Here is a 13,617-nt window from a genome sequence, read left to right on the forward strand (position 1 = left end):
TCCAACTCCACCCAGGTGAAGGCAGGGAACCTTTCCCCAGTGACACAAGCCATGGTCCGTTCCAGACACAGGTCACAGCAGCACTTGCAGTGTAGGTCCTCTCCTGTTGACGGTCAGGTAGAAAGTAAGTAAACAGATAAAAAAATGGTGGTGGCATCCGTGGCGGTGCATACCGTCACCATTGGCGTACATCACCATTGGCCTCTGTACCTCATAGGGCCCAATGTTAACCAATGAGGAGTTGCACGGTGGTTTTCGACCGCCTCCTCCAACGGCGCGCAAAGTCAGCGGAATTACCTAATTTCCACCTGTCCCTCCAAACAGAACAGGAGGACCCAATTTCAGGGGGGGAGCGGTGCAGGCCATGGCTCCTAACTGCATCACAATACACATATACGCCATTTGGACCTCTACAATGAAACACTGTAACAATCACAACATGCATTTAAGTGTAGTGGTTGGAAATAAGAGATACTGACCTGCTGCTCACTATTTTGCTCCATAGATTGCAACAGCTGCGGATGAATAGGGGATGGAGACATCCCCCTGTGTACAGACCCCTGGTGGACTTGCCAACAATGGAGCGACAATGGAGAACAGGCACATTATCCTCACCTGTAGACTGGACAGGGCCACAATCACAGAGCTGTGTGTGCCCAATTGGAGCTTGACCTAATATCTGCTATCCGTCACCCCACCGGGATCCCCCCTGTTGTGCAAGTGCTACCAGTGCTCCATTTCCTGGCAAGTGACTCCTTCCAAGTGACAGTGGGCTTCGCAGCAGGAATGTCTCAGCCAATGTTTTCAATAGTGCTGACCAGAGTGTTGTCGGCCCTGATTAAACACATGCGCAGCTACATCATTTTTCCCCAGTTGGAGGATTTGGCCACAGTGAAAGCTGATTTCCATACAATGGGACACATCCCCAACATTATTGGGGCAATTGATGGTACAAATATAGCATTTGTCCCCCTGAGAAATTAACAGTTGTTCAGAAATTGAGCAGGATGTTAATGCAGTGTTATTGTTTCTGCGTGTGACATCATGTGCATGCGTGTGTTGTCCTCTATGGTTGTTGTTGCCCTGGCAGATTTGTCTTTGTGTGAGTTATTATTTGGTGTGCTAGGTGATTCTCTCGAGTGTGCATGCTGTGGTGATAGGTGTCCATGCAGGTCTGTGAGGGGTGTCCATACATTGATGTTACATGCAGGGCTTGGTATTGGGATGAGTGGGTTGTGATGGTGGGGTATGTGGGCGGTGGTGAAATGATGGGAGTGAAGGTAAGGTGGGGGTTTGTGATGGCATGCAGTTAGGGCGGGATGATAGTAATAGAGAGTTGACTTACCAGAGTCCAGTCCTCCTACTCCTGCCGGGCCCTCACGATTCATGATTGCCAAGACTTGCTCCTCCCATGTTGTTAGTTGTGGGGGAGGAGGTGGGGATCCACCGCCAGTCCGCTGTACAGCTTATTGGTGTCTTGCTGCTGTGGAACACACCTTCCCCCATAGGTCGTTCCACCTCTTCCTGATGTCATCCCTTGTTCTGGGGTGCTGTCCCACGGCCATTGACCCGGTCCACGATTCTCTGCCATAGCTCCATCTTCCTAGCAATGGATGCCTGCTGCACCTGTGATCCAGATAGCTGTGGCTCTACGCAGATGATTTCCTCCACCATGACCCTTAGCTCCTCTTCAGAGAATCTGGAGTGTTCTTGTGGTGCCATGGGTGTAGTGTGAGTGGTGTGGGTGAGGGTGTGTGGGGTGATGTGTTGGGGTGTGTGATGTTAGGTGCGTGGATGGTGTAAAGGTGATGATGTTATGTGGCTCTGGTTGCATGTGTGCTCTTGCTGTCTCTCTTTGGTGGCAATTCTTTCGAGTCGTAAAGGGTTGTGGGTGATGTGGGTGTGTGTTTTATAGTGGTGTGGGTGGGAGTATGAGTGTCAGGTATGTGTAGTTTGAATTGTCCAATGTGGTGTAGTTTTGTTAGGTTGTGTCTATTTTGAATGCAGCGGTATGTACCACCAATGGTTTACCACCATTGAATGCGGCGGTGATTTATGGGTCATAATGCTGTGGGTGTAGTTCTGTTGGTGTAATGGTGTGGGTTTTGCTACCACCAGTTTATCACTGTCTTTTGGTGTGACGCAGTTGTGTCTGTGGCTGAATAGTGACGGATTGGTGTGTGTGTGTCATAATATGGTGAACGGATATCCGCGGCGGCGTTATGTTGGCGGCAGTCGGCATGGCTGTAAGCAGGATTTACCACCAATGTCATAATGAGGGCCTTAATCTCAAAGCCAAATGATAAACATACAGAAGTAATACTGGCTGACTAAAGCAACGGAAGAGTCACAATCTAATCAAAGCTTGAGCTATTACACATTCTAAAGTTACATTACAAATTAATAACACGAATATCTGTGCAAACGAAATAGCATAGATTTATATCCAGCAAAAAAATACATCAACGGTTATTACATGTAGAAAACTTCATCAGTGATAACTCTATCATCAGATTAGAATAGCATGCAAAAACAATATAGTCACACAAATTTGGAAAAACATCTAACTATGGCTCTATCAAAAGTAGCGGTTGGTACCTAGGAACAAAAGCAAATTGACATAAATCAGTAACATCGGCTTATACCTGGCCTCGGTATGGTTCAGCCAGCTGTGACAGTCTTCGTCAATCGGACATCAGTTTGGTCAGCAAGGCATCTGGATTCAGCATTAAGGTTCAGAAAAAGCAACGTTTCTTCATGCAGATCAGAAAAGAATAGCTAAACCCTCAAGAAGAATGGGGAGAGTAGCGCAAAATGGGTTCTCTACTCAAGGTGCAGTCTGGCTAAGTTAGATGTCACAGAACTACTTCCCACATCCTTACTGGTCAAGGAAGCGCATGTTTGCACTTAGTCCAATGAAAATAAAACCCTAAATCTAAAAGTTTACTACTATACTTTTCACATGTCGATGACTGGCTCCTCTTCTCCTGTTCCCATCATTCGGCTTGTCAGGTATCAATATTGTTGCAGCTTATACTCCAGTCAGTGCATCCATTGTCTTCTCCTGGGAAGGTCATTCTTACACATATAATGTTAAACATTGTATCCCTAGCTAGTACAATATGTTATAGCAAGCAGTTTCCATGAGAAGGAACTTCAGCTACGAGCACTTGGTCAGTACAATGGAAAATCACAATTTAATTCCTTAAGCAACCATTTTATAAATTGCCTACAAAATACAGCTTGACATGAGGCAGTGCAATTGGGAACAAGACCTCACTAAGTTAAAGCCTACAATTAATAAAGTTATTACATAGCACATAACATTCTATATGACATATTACTACATTAATAAAACAAAAGCTCAACATTTCATATAAATAAGCTATTAATAAGTATACTTCGTGAACATTGGCGGTCACTCAGGTGGGAGTAACTTCAAATGCATCCGTTATTTTCTCTACATTAACTCATTTTCTATGCAAATTCAGCACTCAGAATACATGAATATTTATTAGTAAAATTCAGCGTTAACAATCCCTCCTCTGATAACTAAATGTGTCATCACACAAAATCTCCCCACACAAATTTTCTTTTGCTTCAGTTTAAAATTCTGTTTCGTTCTCTCTTCAAATTTTCCCTAAACAAATTTTCCCTTTTCATTTATTCCCTTCGCTGATCATTTTTCATCTTGTTCAATTTAGTTATTCTACACAATGTACACATTACCCGTGTTCCAATTATGCAAATTACAATAATCAATATTCCCTGTATTATTTTCAGTATTATCCCTTTCCCAATATTGCTGAGCCAATTTCCCACTGAAACAAATCCTTTGCCAACTTTCTCCCAAACACCTGGTTCTTTCAACTCTTTAAAATTAGCACTCTCATTAGTCAGATTAGTAAGTAAGCTTCTAATTTCTTTACTATTATCAGGAATATATGAGCAGCAACGCCTCAAATTAAGTATTTTGCAAACTCCGCCATGTTTTGCTAAAAGAATGTCTAACGCAAGGCGGTTCTGAAGAGTCATAGACTAACTCAGCCATGTCTGTATCCATTAGGATCGTGGCTCCTGAAAAATTTGGCAACATGTTATCCACAATAGTAGACAACTTTTGAATCTTTATAGAATTCAAAACAACTCCTGCAGAAGGAATCATTGCTCCAAATATATTTCCCACTATATCAGAAGGAGACTCTCTCTTTTCTCTAATGTGATGTCATTCAGTCATTTTCAGTAATCTTTTCAAATCATCAAGGTGGAATATCTTTGGGAAAACTATCCCCTAGTAACATGTGCCCTACCATCCTCTTGGAAGAGGGTAATAAGCATTGGGCCCACAAATGTAATATACACCAGGAATCGTTGGATCCTGTCCATTCAACATAAATGTCCATTTACTCTGAAACAAAAACACATGCTTACATTCACCCGTTCCCACAAATAAAGTGTCAGTGCTAGATTTAGGTCTATATACACAAAGGTCTATATGGCAAACCAATACCTGTGTATTTACAGGACCTGTTTTTCCTACCCTGCTGACTAATGTTACTCATGAGCTGTAAAGAATCAGAAAGTAGAAGAGAAAATTTAGAAACTATGCAGCAAAAATCAAAAACAAAAATCTTCTTTCAGCAGTTATTTACACTTTTCTGTCTCATTTTCAGGATCCTTTGTCAAAATCAGTTTAGAAGCTTGGCAAATCAGATTTTCAAAAGTCTTTTCCAGTTACTTTTAACAGTCTCTTTCTCCTTGTACCTTTCTCAGCTTATAATTTCTACTATTCAGTGCATTGATTAACTTCAGGTGCCAAAATATTGACCTGGGATGTCTCGATCAAAACAAAAAGACAAAAATTATCTTTGCCATTCACTTGTTGTTGCATATGTCCATTCAGGACCTGCGCACCATCGACTTGCTATTCTCTTTCTTTTCAACTTTTGATCTCCAATAAATTCTTCTTCTCTTAGGTCTTCCCTTCTACGTATCTACTTCTTCCTCGATTGTTGTCACAACTTTTTCCTTTCTCTTTGCTTGTGACTCCGGCCACATATCTCCTTTCAGTGGACCCTTGGTCAATGCTCTTTTCAGTGTTGAACTTGAAACTTCTTCTTGCTCTGCAGGATTTTCTCTCGAAGGACCTGCAACTGGTTCAGGAGGAGTCAGACCACATTGGCTTTGATCCGCCTCAACTCCTTCCCCCTCGGGGTCTGTCATTTGCTCTGTTTGTCTCTTAAAATCATCTACTTCTGGGAGAGTCCTCCCCTTACTAGACTCTCCTGCTGCCTCAATTGAGATTGGCTCACTATCACTGTCCTGGAAGTCTTCTCCTTCATTTCTCACAGGACTGACTGAACCATTCTCAACTTGCTCAGATCCGGTCTCAGTTCCCCTTTCTCCTCTTTCCGGATCTGAGGCTTGTCTTGTCGTTGTTGGTACTCTCAACAACTCCTCTTCATTGTCCAAAGGACATGCCACTTTTCTTGTGTGGCTGGCGTGTATCCAGTCCAGAACTCCAGCGCACTTCACAGCTGTGGTAGTGATCAAAACTACATGGAAAGGGCCTTTCCACTGAGGTACCAAACACGTCTTCCTCACGTATTTTCAGACCACAACCCAGTCACCCACTCTAAGGTTGAGTCCTTAATCTTGGGAAGATTGCAGTGTGGTGGCTTCCACCTGCTGAGAGAAAGAGCGAACCACATCAGCCAAACAGTAAGGGTAGAAGTCACTTTATCAAACAGATGGACTACAGGCTTGCGTTGATGGTTTGCTTATTATGTTTATTCCTTGGATATATTATGATTATGATTACGGTGGTTACGATATTTTAAGGTTCTTTTGTCTTCGTCTTCTTCTCTTTCCTCTCTAGGGGATGTCACAGCTCCTCTCCCGTTACTTCCTGCTTGTATCAGAGTGCTTCGGTGAAGAAAGAAAAAAAAATCTTGTTTTCAGGTAAGTGGGTTACTGTAGTATGGGATGGGTTCACCAGGAAAGGGAGTGGGTGTGGAAGTGAGAGAGGGATCACACCAGTGTCACAAGTATTAAACATGCATAGGCGCCCGCGACAGTGTGTTCTTCCTTTTTTTTTTTTTTCTTTACACCCCCCTTTTCTCTATATGGTTAGGTCCTCTGATTGCTCCCTCACCCTCTCACTTTCCCCTTTTCCCCCAATGGGAGATTTTGACACCAAATATGCCTATACCTTGTGCAGCCATGTCCCTCCAGGAACGTGGCAGGGTTGCTGGCAGTCCTCCCTTTCTTCTTCCAAAAGCACTTTCGGTCCTCCTCTGCCACTACTGCTTTTTCTGTCCTCCTGCTGCCGCACGTTGCCTCTGTCCTGTTTCTCCTCCTCTGTGTCTCTTCCTCTCTGCCTGTAGTAGTTTGTCTCCTCCTCCTGCTTCTTAGCCTCTCCGGGGTCATCTTGCCGTCCCTAGTTTCCTCTCTCTCTCTCTCTCCTCCTCTGTCCTAGGACGCCGTCTGTTTCTCTCCTCCCTTCTTCGCATGCGCCCTCACAACCCCAGAAGTGTTCCGAGGGCTCTGATTCCTCTCTTCTGAAGGTGCCCTCAGGGAACCTTCCAATGTGGTCTTTTGTGGTTGCTCCTGCAACAGTTGTTGCCGGCAGTAATCGTGTAACGGCTTGCCCGTTACACAGACCTTTGCAGTAGTCCAACACCATATCATCTGTTATGTTCAGAAGAGCATTTGCAGGAACTGATGGCAACCTCATTGCACTGCCCATGAGGATCTCGTGGGGTGACAATCCTGTTTTCCTGTCAGGTGTGTTTCTCATTGTCAACAGAACTAACGGAAGTGCATCTAGCCATTTCAGGTTTGTGGACGCACACATTTTCGCCATTCTTGATTTCAAGGTACTATTCATCTCTTCCACTAGCCCTGATGCTTCAGGGCGGTAACTACAATGCAACTTCTGCTCAATGTTTAAGTCTGCATATAGTAATTTAATCACTTCATTGTTGAAGTGACTTCCTCTATCTGATTCTAAAGAGATCGGAAACCTAAAACGTAGTATCAGTTCCTTAAGCAGTAGTTTCGCTACTGTGACGCTGTCATTTCTTCGTGTAGGGTATGCTTTGATCCAATGACTAATGATGCAGACAATCACCAACACATATCTCAATCCGCCACATACAGGCATCTCAATACAATTCATCTACATTCTGCTGAATGGAACTCCTGCTCTTCCAGTGTGGCTCAAATTGGCCACGGTCCCTTTTCCCGCGTTCATTTGTTGACAAATGACACAACAATGGCAAACTGCTTCAGCAATTTGTCCAAACTATGGATTGAACCAACTCATGGCATCCCTCCCAACATGTGCTTGACTATGATAATATCTAGCCATTTGAGACAACAAACTGTTCGGTAAAACCAATTGACCCTCTTCTGAAACCCACAACCGATCCTGTCGCTGTATACATTTAATTTAGCTCCATGATCATTTTTCCTCCCTGTCAACATTATTCTGCAGTATTTTCAATTCTTCCAACATATCTATTAAATGCAATGCATAACTTGGACATGTTTCGTCTTCTTCAGGTAACAGTTCCCACTTATCTTTGAAAGATATACAGTTCAATGCGCAAAACCTTGCGGCTTGATCCGCATATCCATTTCCCATTGACACAAAATCTTGTGATTTCAGATGTGCGCTGCATTTCCCATGGCAATCTTTTCAGGCATCTGGATAGCTTGCAACAACTCCTGAATTCATTCACCATTTCTCACTGGTGAACCAGAAGAGGTAATGAAACCTCTCTGTGACTACAACTGGCCAAAGTCATTCCCAATCCATACTGGCTATCCGTATAGATGATGACTTTAAGCTGAGCAGAAACATGGCACACTCTCGTATGGGCTACCAGTTCCTCTACTTGTGCAGAATATACTCCTCGAAGCCAAGACGCTTCCAGTATACCAGAAATTGTGCACACGACATATCCTGCTCTCAATACTCCTGTTTTGTCTCTTAGACAGGAACCACCAACAAAGATAATTTGTACCAAGAAGGCCTTTTGCGAGTCTGAAATAGCAATTTTTAAGAAATCGCTATTTCTGATTTGCAAAATGCAATGTATCACATGTGCGATTCGGTAATAGCGATTTCTTAAAAATCACGAATGCTATTACCAAATCGCAAATTGCGATACCAGCCCCATTCGCATCTATGGGCATGTAGGCCCATATCTGTGAATTTTTTGCATTTCCAAAATTGTGATTTCTTAACTGGAAATAGCAATTTCGGAAATGCAAAACCCCAGGGTGCTGGGGGCCTAAGGCCCCCTCTGTTGCACCTCAAAATAATTTTTTACAACATGTAAGGTGCACACATGCCAAAAGGGCATGTGTGCTTTACATGTAAATTGTAAAAATGCATTTTAAATGCATTTTTAAAATTTGCACATGGTTACCACCAGGTTCAACCTGGCGGTAAATAGCGATTCCTAAATGCCCAATTCGCATTTAGGAATTGCTTCTTACATGTGCTTTAGAAATCGCAAATAAGGAATCCTTATTTGCGATTTCTTATTTAGAGAGTCGCAATTTGCGACTCGCTAAACAGGATCGCAATTTTAAGGAATCGCTATTTTAGTGATTCCTTAAAATTGCTTTCAGAATGCCTTTAATACATTATGTAATGGCTTTTTGCATTCGCAAACGGGCATTTGCACCGTTTGTGAATGCAAAAAGCTTTCATACATCTGGCCCTTGGTCATTTTCTTACAATCAGGGGTCTCTAATATCAGGTCTCGGTTTCGTGCACACATCAGTTACTTCAAGACAATCATGCTCACTGTCTTCCAATTTTTCAATTTCAACATTTTCATTTGGAAGCAAGGTTGCCAGGTTAAGCACTGTACATCCTTTTAATGACACATGAGGTGACCCTAAGATACTCGTCTCATAGCGAGTCAATCTGGCACCTGTTAAGTACTGAGTTTTGGTTTGTGTAAGTAAAACTTCAATGGAGTGAGGGACATTAATTGTCAAAGGGTGTCCCATCACAATGCATTCACACTGTGCAAGGCTCTGTCCTACTGTTGCAACAGCACGCAAACAATCCTAGTAAAGCTGCTCCAAATGGGTCCAAAATAGATGAAAAATATGCTGCTGGGTGGTTTACACCTCCATGGACCTGGGTCAAGACAGACAAAGAACATGCATCACGCTCATGACAAAACAACATGAAGGACTTAGTGTAGTCAGACATACCTAAAGGTGGAGCTTTACACAAACGCTCAAATCAGAAAACTTTTCATGCAAGCCTGATCGAACACTAATGGATCAGTGACTTCTTTATGAGTCAGCTTCTGCAATGGTTTGGAAATAACTCAAAAATTGGGAATCCATTGGCGACAGTAGCCTACCATCCCTAAAAACATCCTGACATCTCTCTGGGGGGCTGGGGGACTCATCTGCAGTATGGTTGTGATCCTTTCTCTGAATATTTTCCTTATTCCCTTCTCAATCTGGTGACCCAAGTATCTCCGCTCTGTCTGACAGTTTTGCAATTTAATTGGAGGCAACTTATGATCGTTATTTCCTAAATGGTTCAGCAAGGCAATCGTGTCATACTTGCACTCTTCCTTTGTTTTGGATGCAATCAGCAAATCATCAATGTACTGTGCCAGTGTCGATTGGAAAGGAAATTCCAGTGACTCCAGGCTCTGAAAACCTTTTAGGACTTCTACACCAACAATAAACTCGGTCCAAAAATTTGAAACAAAAGAGAAATTGACTATCTTCGTAAAGAGGCACAGAAAATAAGGCTTGTGACAAGTCTATGACGGTGAACCATTCAGCATCACATGGAATCGGGAACAGAATCATGGCTGGATTTGGCACCACGGGCAACATTTGATCACAATATCATTCATTTTTCTCAGGTCCTGGACAATGCAAACTTTCCCACAGGGCTCCTCCAATCCCATGATCGTGAATTACATAGGCTGCTCAACACTTCTTTCAAGACCCCTTGGTTTACAAATTCTGCAATTATGTGAGCAACCTTCATAAGGATGTCCTGTGGCATGTGATACTGGGGAATCTGAGGAAAAATTATGTTTTTCTTTACAAGAACTTTAACTGGCTCAACTTACTCTATCAGACATATCCCTTTCCCTGTCAAATCTCACACTCTCTTTAACCATTCCCTGTAAATCAGGAGGAAGCTCCTTCATGGTGAACAATGGAAAGAAATTAATCAGGGGTACTCCTCATTAATGGTCTCATACTCTGTCTCTAGAGCTGGGTCATCCTCATTATCACTATTTGTCTGTACCTCAATTAAATCATTTGAAGAAGTAATCGAGCACCTCATTATACACTGCAAGTCTGTCCCCAGTAGGGATTCCGGACTTGAATCACAAACTACGAATGTGTACAATCCCTTAAAGTTGGCAATTTTAACCTGAACTGGCTCTGTGATTGGATTGGTCAAAAACTGATTCGCTACTCCTACAATCTGAACTGTCTTTCCTAAAAAGGGCAAGTTTGGAACTTCTACAGTTCTCAATGTAGAGCGTGTAGCTCCTCTGTCCACCAAAAACGAAACCTTGTGACCCATTACCTTTCTCTTCACAGATGGGCCTTTCTGATCTACTTCTAAAGAAGCTGAAAGCACACATTCCTCTTCATCCGAACTCTCACTCCCCCAATCCCCCAATCATCGTTTATTCCATTCTCACTGTGTAACGGGAATGGGTGGACTGTGTTATTACTTTGGTTAACTTTCTGACCTGTGACCTGCTGAGGAAGAATCACCAGCTGCTGCTCCATTGGAGCTTGCGGTACTTGAATTTGCTGCCTAGTTACCATTTGAACCTGCTGTTGCATTGGCTGCAACTGTGTCATTTGTACACATGGTATTTGCACCTGCTGAATGAAAATGTTGCATTTGATTCACATTGTTATGAAAATTTGGATTATGATCTCATTATCGGTCCCCTCATGTTTCGGATCGAGTTGATGTCACTTGTTTGCTGAACAACACCTTCCTGTACCATCACTGGACACTCCTGCTTCCAATGTCCGACTGCTCCACAAGTGTGACAAGGCAACAATCTCTTCATTCCCTGCACATAATTCTGAACCACTACAGTACCCAAGTGGGAGCTAAGGTCTCCAATACCTATTCCTCCGTAACCTCTACCTCACATTTGATTTTAATATACCATATTTCCCTGCTGCTGCTGTGGAAAATGTCCCTGCATCCCTGTTTGTGCGGCTTCAATCTGCATCACCATCGGTTTTTCTTTCAACTTTCTTCAACTCAATCTTGTTGCTACAGTACTTTACATACTGCAATACTTCATCAATAAGCTTTGTTTGCCAGCAAATCAAATCATTCTTAATCATCTGGCTGATTTCAGGTCTCAATCCTTCCACAAATCTGAACACAAAATGGATCATGTCTTTTGGCTTGATCGTTTCTGTATCACTGTAATGCTTAAAGGCCTGCAACAATCTCTCATAACACGCATGTATTGACTCTTTTGCTTCCTGAGCTATCCTTTCTATTCTCTGCCAATCAATGTTTTTGGGTGAGATTCTCGTTTAAAAAAATTCAATCACTTTGTAGTAATATTTCATTACTTCGGAAGATGGCGCACCTGTAGCAGGATCTCTCTGGTTCTTTTGTCGGCCAATCTATACTCTTTCACTCCATCCACCAATCAGCTGGAACTACTGTCTCTAATAGAGTGTTCAAGTATTCCCACAGGCACTTTGCAAGTTTCACAAACCTGCCTGTCTGCTGGTACCATTCTACTGGTTTCTCTCTTAACCTGGGTTAGTCATTTGTAAAAGAAAGAATATAATTTCTGCTCAAGGGACATGGACAAAAATCCCTCCTGAATCTCTCTCATTGGTAAGATTTTCACCCGATCCTTACCCTGCTGCGCATTTTCATTCAGCTATAGCAGAATCCCTTTTTCTTTTATCTCTTTTCTTTACCCACCTGCCATCCCATTTGTCTAATGCTCCCCATGTCTGGACACTTTGGAGTAACTCCCTAAGATGTGCCTTAATTCCTGCAGATCTCATGTGTTCGAAGTCTTTTGTGTCAAAATCTAACCTGTAACTCATTTTCAAAAGCTTTGTTTTGTCTATTTCTATGCCGTATTTCTCGGCCAAGTCTGCTAGCCTTTGATGCACATTACTCTCTTCCCTCATAACGTTCGGGCACAGATATCTCAACTCTGCTTCTGTGTAGGACTCTAGTCTGTTCACACCCATAGTTCCTTAAATGAGCTCACCTGCTTCCATCCCTAGTCTCCTATAGTTAAAGTACTCCTCTCCCCTAGGAGCACTCTGCGGGGTATTCAGCTCATCTAACCATTCAGTCAATTGTTGGGCAGTCAACCTTGCAGCAAGGTTGCGTTGGCATGTGGCACTTGTTGCACTACTGCATTCGGTGACTGCGGTGTCAGTAACTGGAGGCTTTGACTAACGTTTGACCCTATAACAGTATCCAGAGCAATGATCTCAATCCATCAAAGTCTGTCCCAAAGGAGAGACTACGCTGATATTCTCATTCAGTCCGCCCCTCATTGGATTCTGACTCAGGACCCCCTGTCCATTTGCACTGTTATTCTCTTGTGTGAACAAAGGTACGATTGAGCCAATGGTGAAAGGCACAGATAAAGCATCTGGGCTTGGTATGATACTCAAGTTCTTTGGGTGCATAGTTCCCGCATTCTGGTTAATCAGTGTGGACCTATCTGACTGTGTCCCCATTATCGGCGTGCACCTTGGCACTGCCTGTGACTGCACTTAAGGCAATAAAAGTGGAGTTGGTTCTATCTGGACCAACTTCAGGAAAACCTGTCCTGTCGACACGATTAGGTTTCTGGCAGTTTCCATGATACGTACATCAGGGTACATTCTCTGGACGTTCGGCTGTGGCACCGGAGTTTGTGCTACTGGAGTAATAGGTGCATTAAGACTGCTCTGCATTGGGCTCGGTGTCATACTAGGATTAATCTGCACTGGACTCATTGTTCTGTTAACCTGTGTCGGTGCTGAAGGATTTATACTGGTGCTCGGACCACTTTCTTGTGCTGCATATGGTGGGGGACGATTTCTCAATAACTGTAAAATAAACTCATCATCGTCTAACTCTTCCTCAAGAGTGAAAGTTCCTCTAGACTCCTTTGATCTCTGCTCGCTACTCTCGGAAGGGCTTCTATTTGTCTTTCTAATGGCTTTCTTTCCTTCTCTCTTGCTCTCCTGTGTAATCGCTAGAAACAACTTGATTCCCTGTAAGGTCTTGGCTCTCCAGATTTTCTGATCGCTGTCCCATCTAGCCTCCACTTGTGCCTTTTCGGCCTTTCTCATCCTCCTCTCAAATTTTTTTTGCTTTTGCTGCCTATCTACTAATTCCCGGATTGCTAATGCCTTAAACTGTGCTGGTCTTGGGGGGTAGGGGGTTCAGATCATACAGCACCCTCCTCAGATTTTCTAAGCTCCTCAAATGAAATGTTCAGTGGGAAGGAAACGCTAAACTCAAATTTTTCTCCGTCACTTTACACCACTGCTTCAGCCAAAGACATGGCGCAGGAACCTTTCTTTGATTACAGTGTAAGTGGG

Source organism: Pleurodeles waltl, chromosome 1_1, assembly GCF_031143425.1.
Source record: "Pleurodeles waltl isolate 20211129_DDA chromosome 1_1, aPleWal1.hap1.20221129, whole genome shotgun sequence".
Classification (NCBI taxonomy): Eukaryota; Metazoa; Chordata; class Amphibia; order Caudata; family Salamandridae; genus Pleurodeles; species Pleurodeles waltl.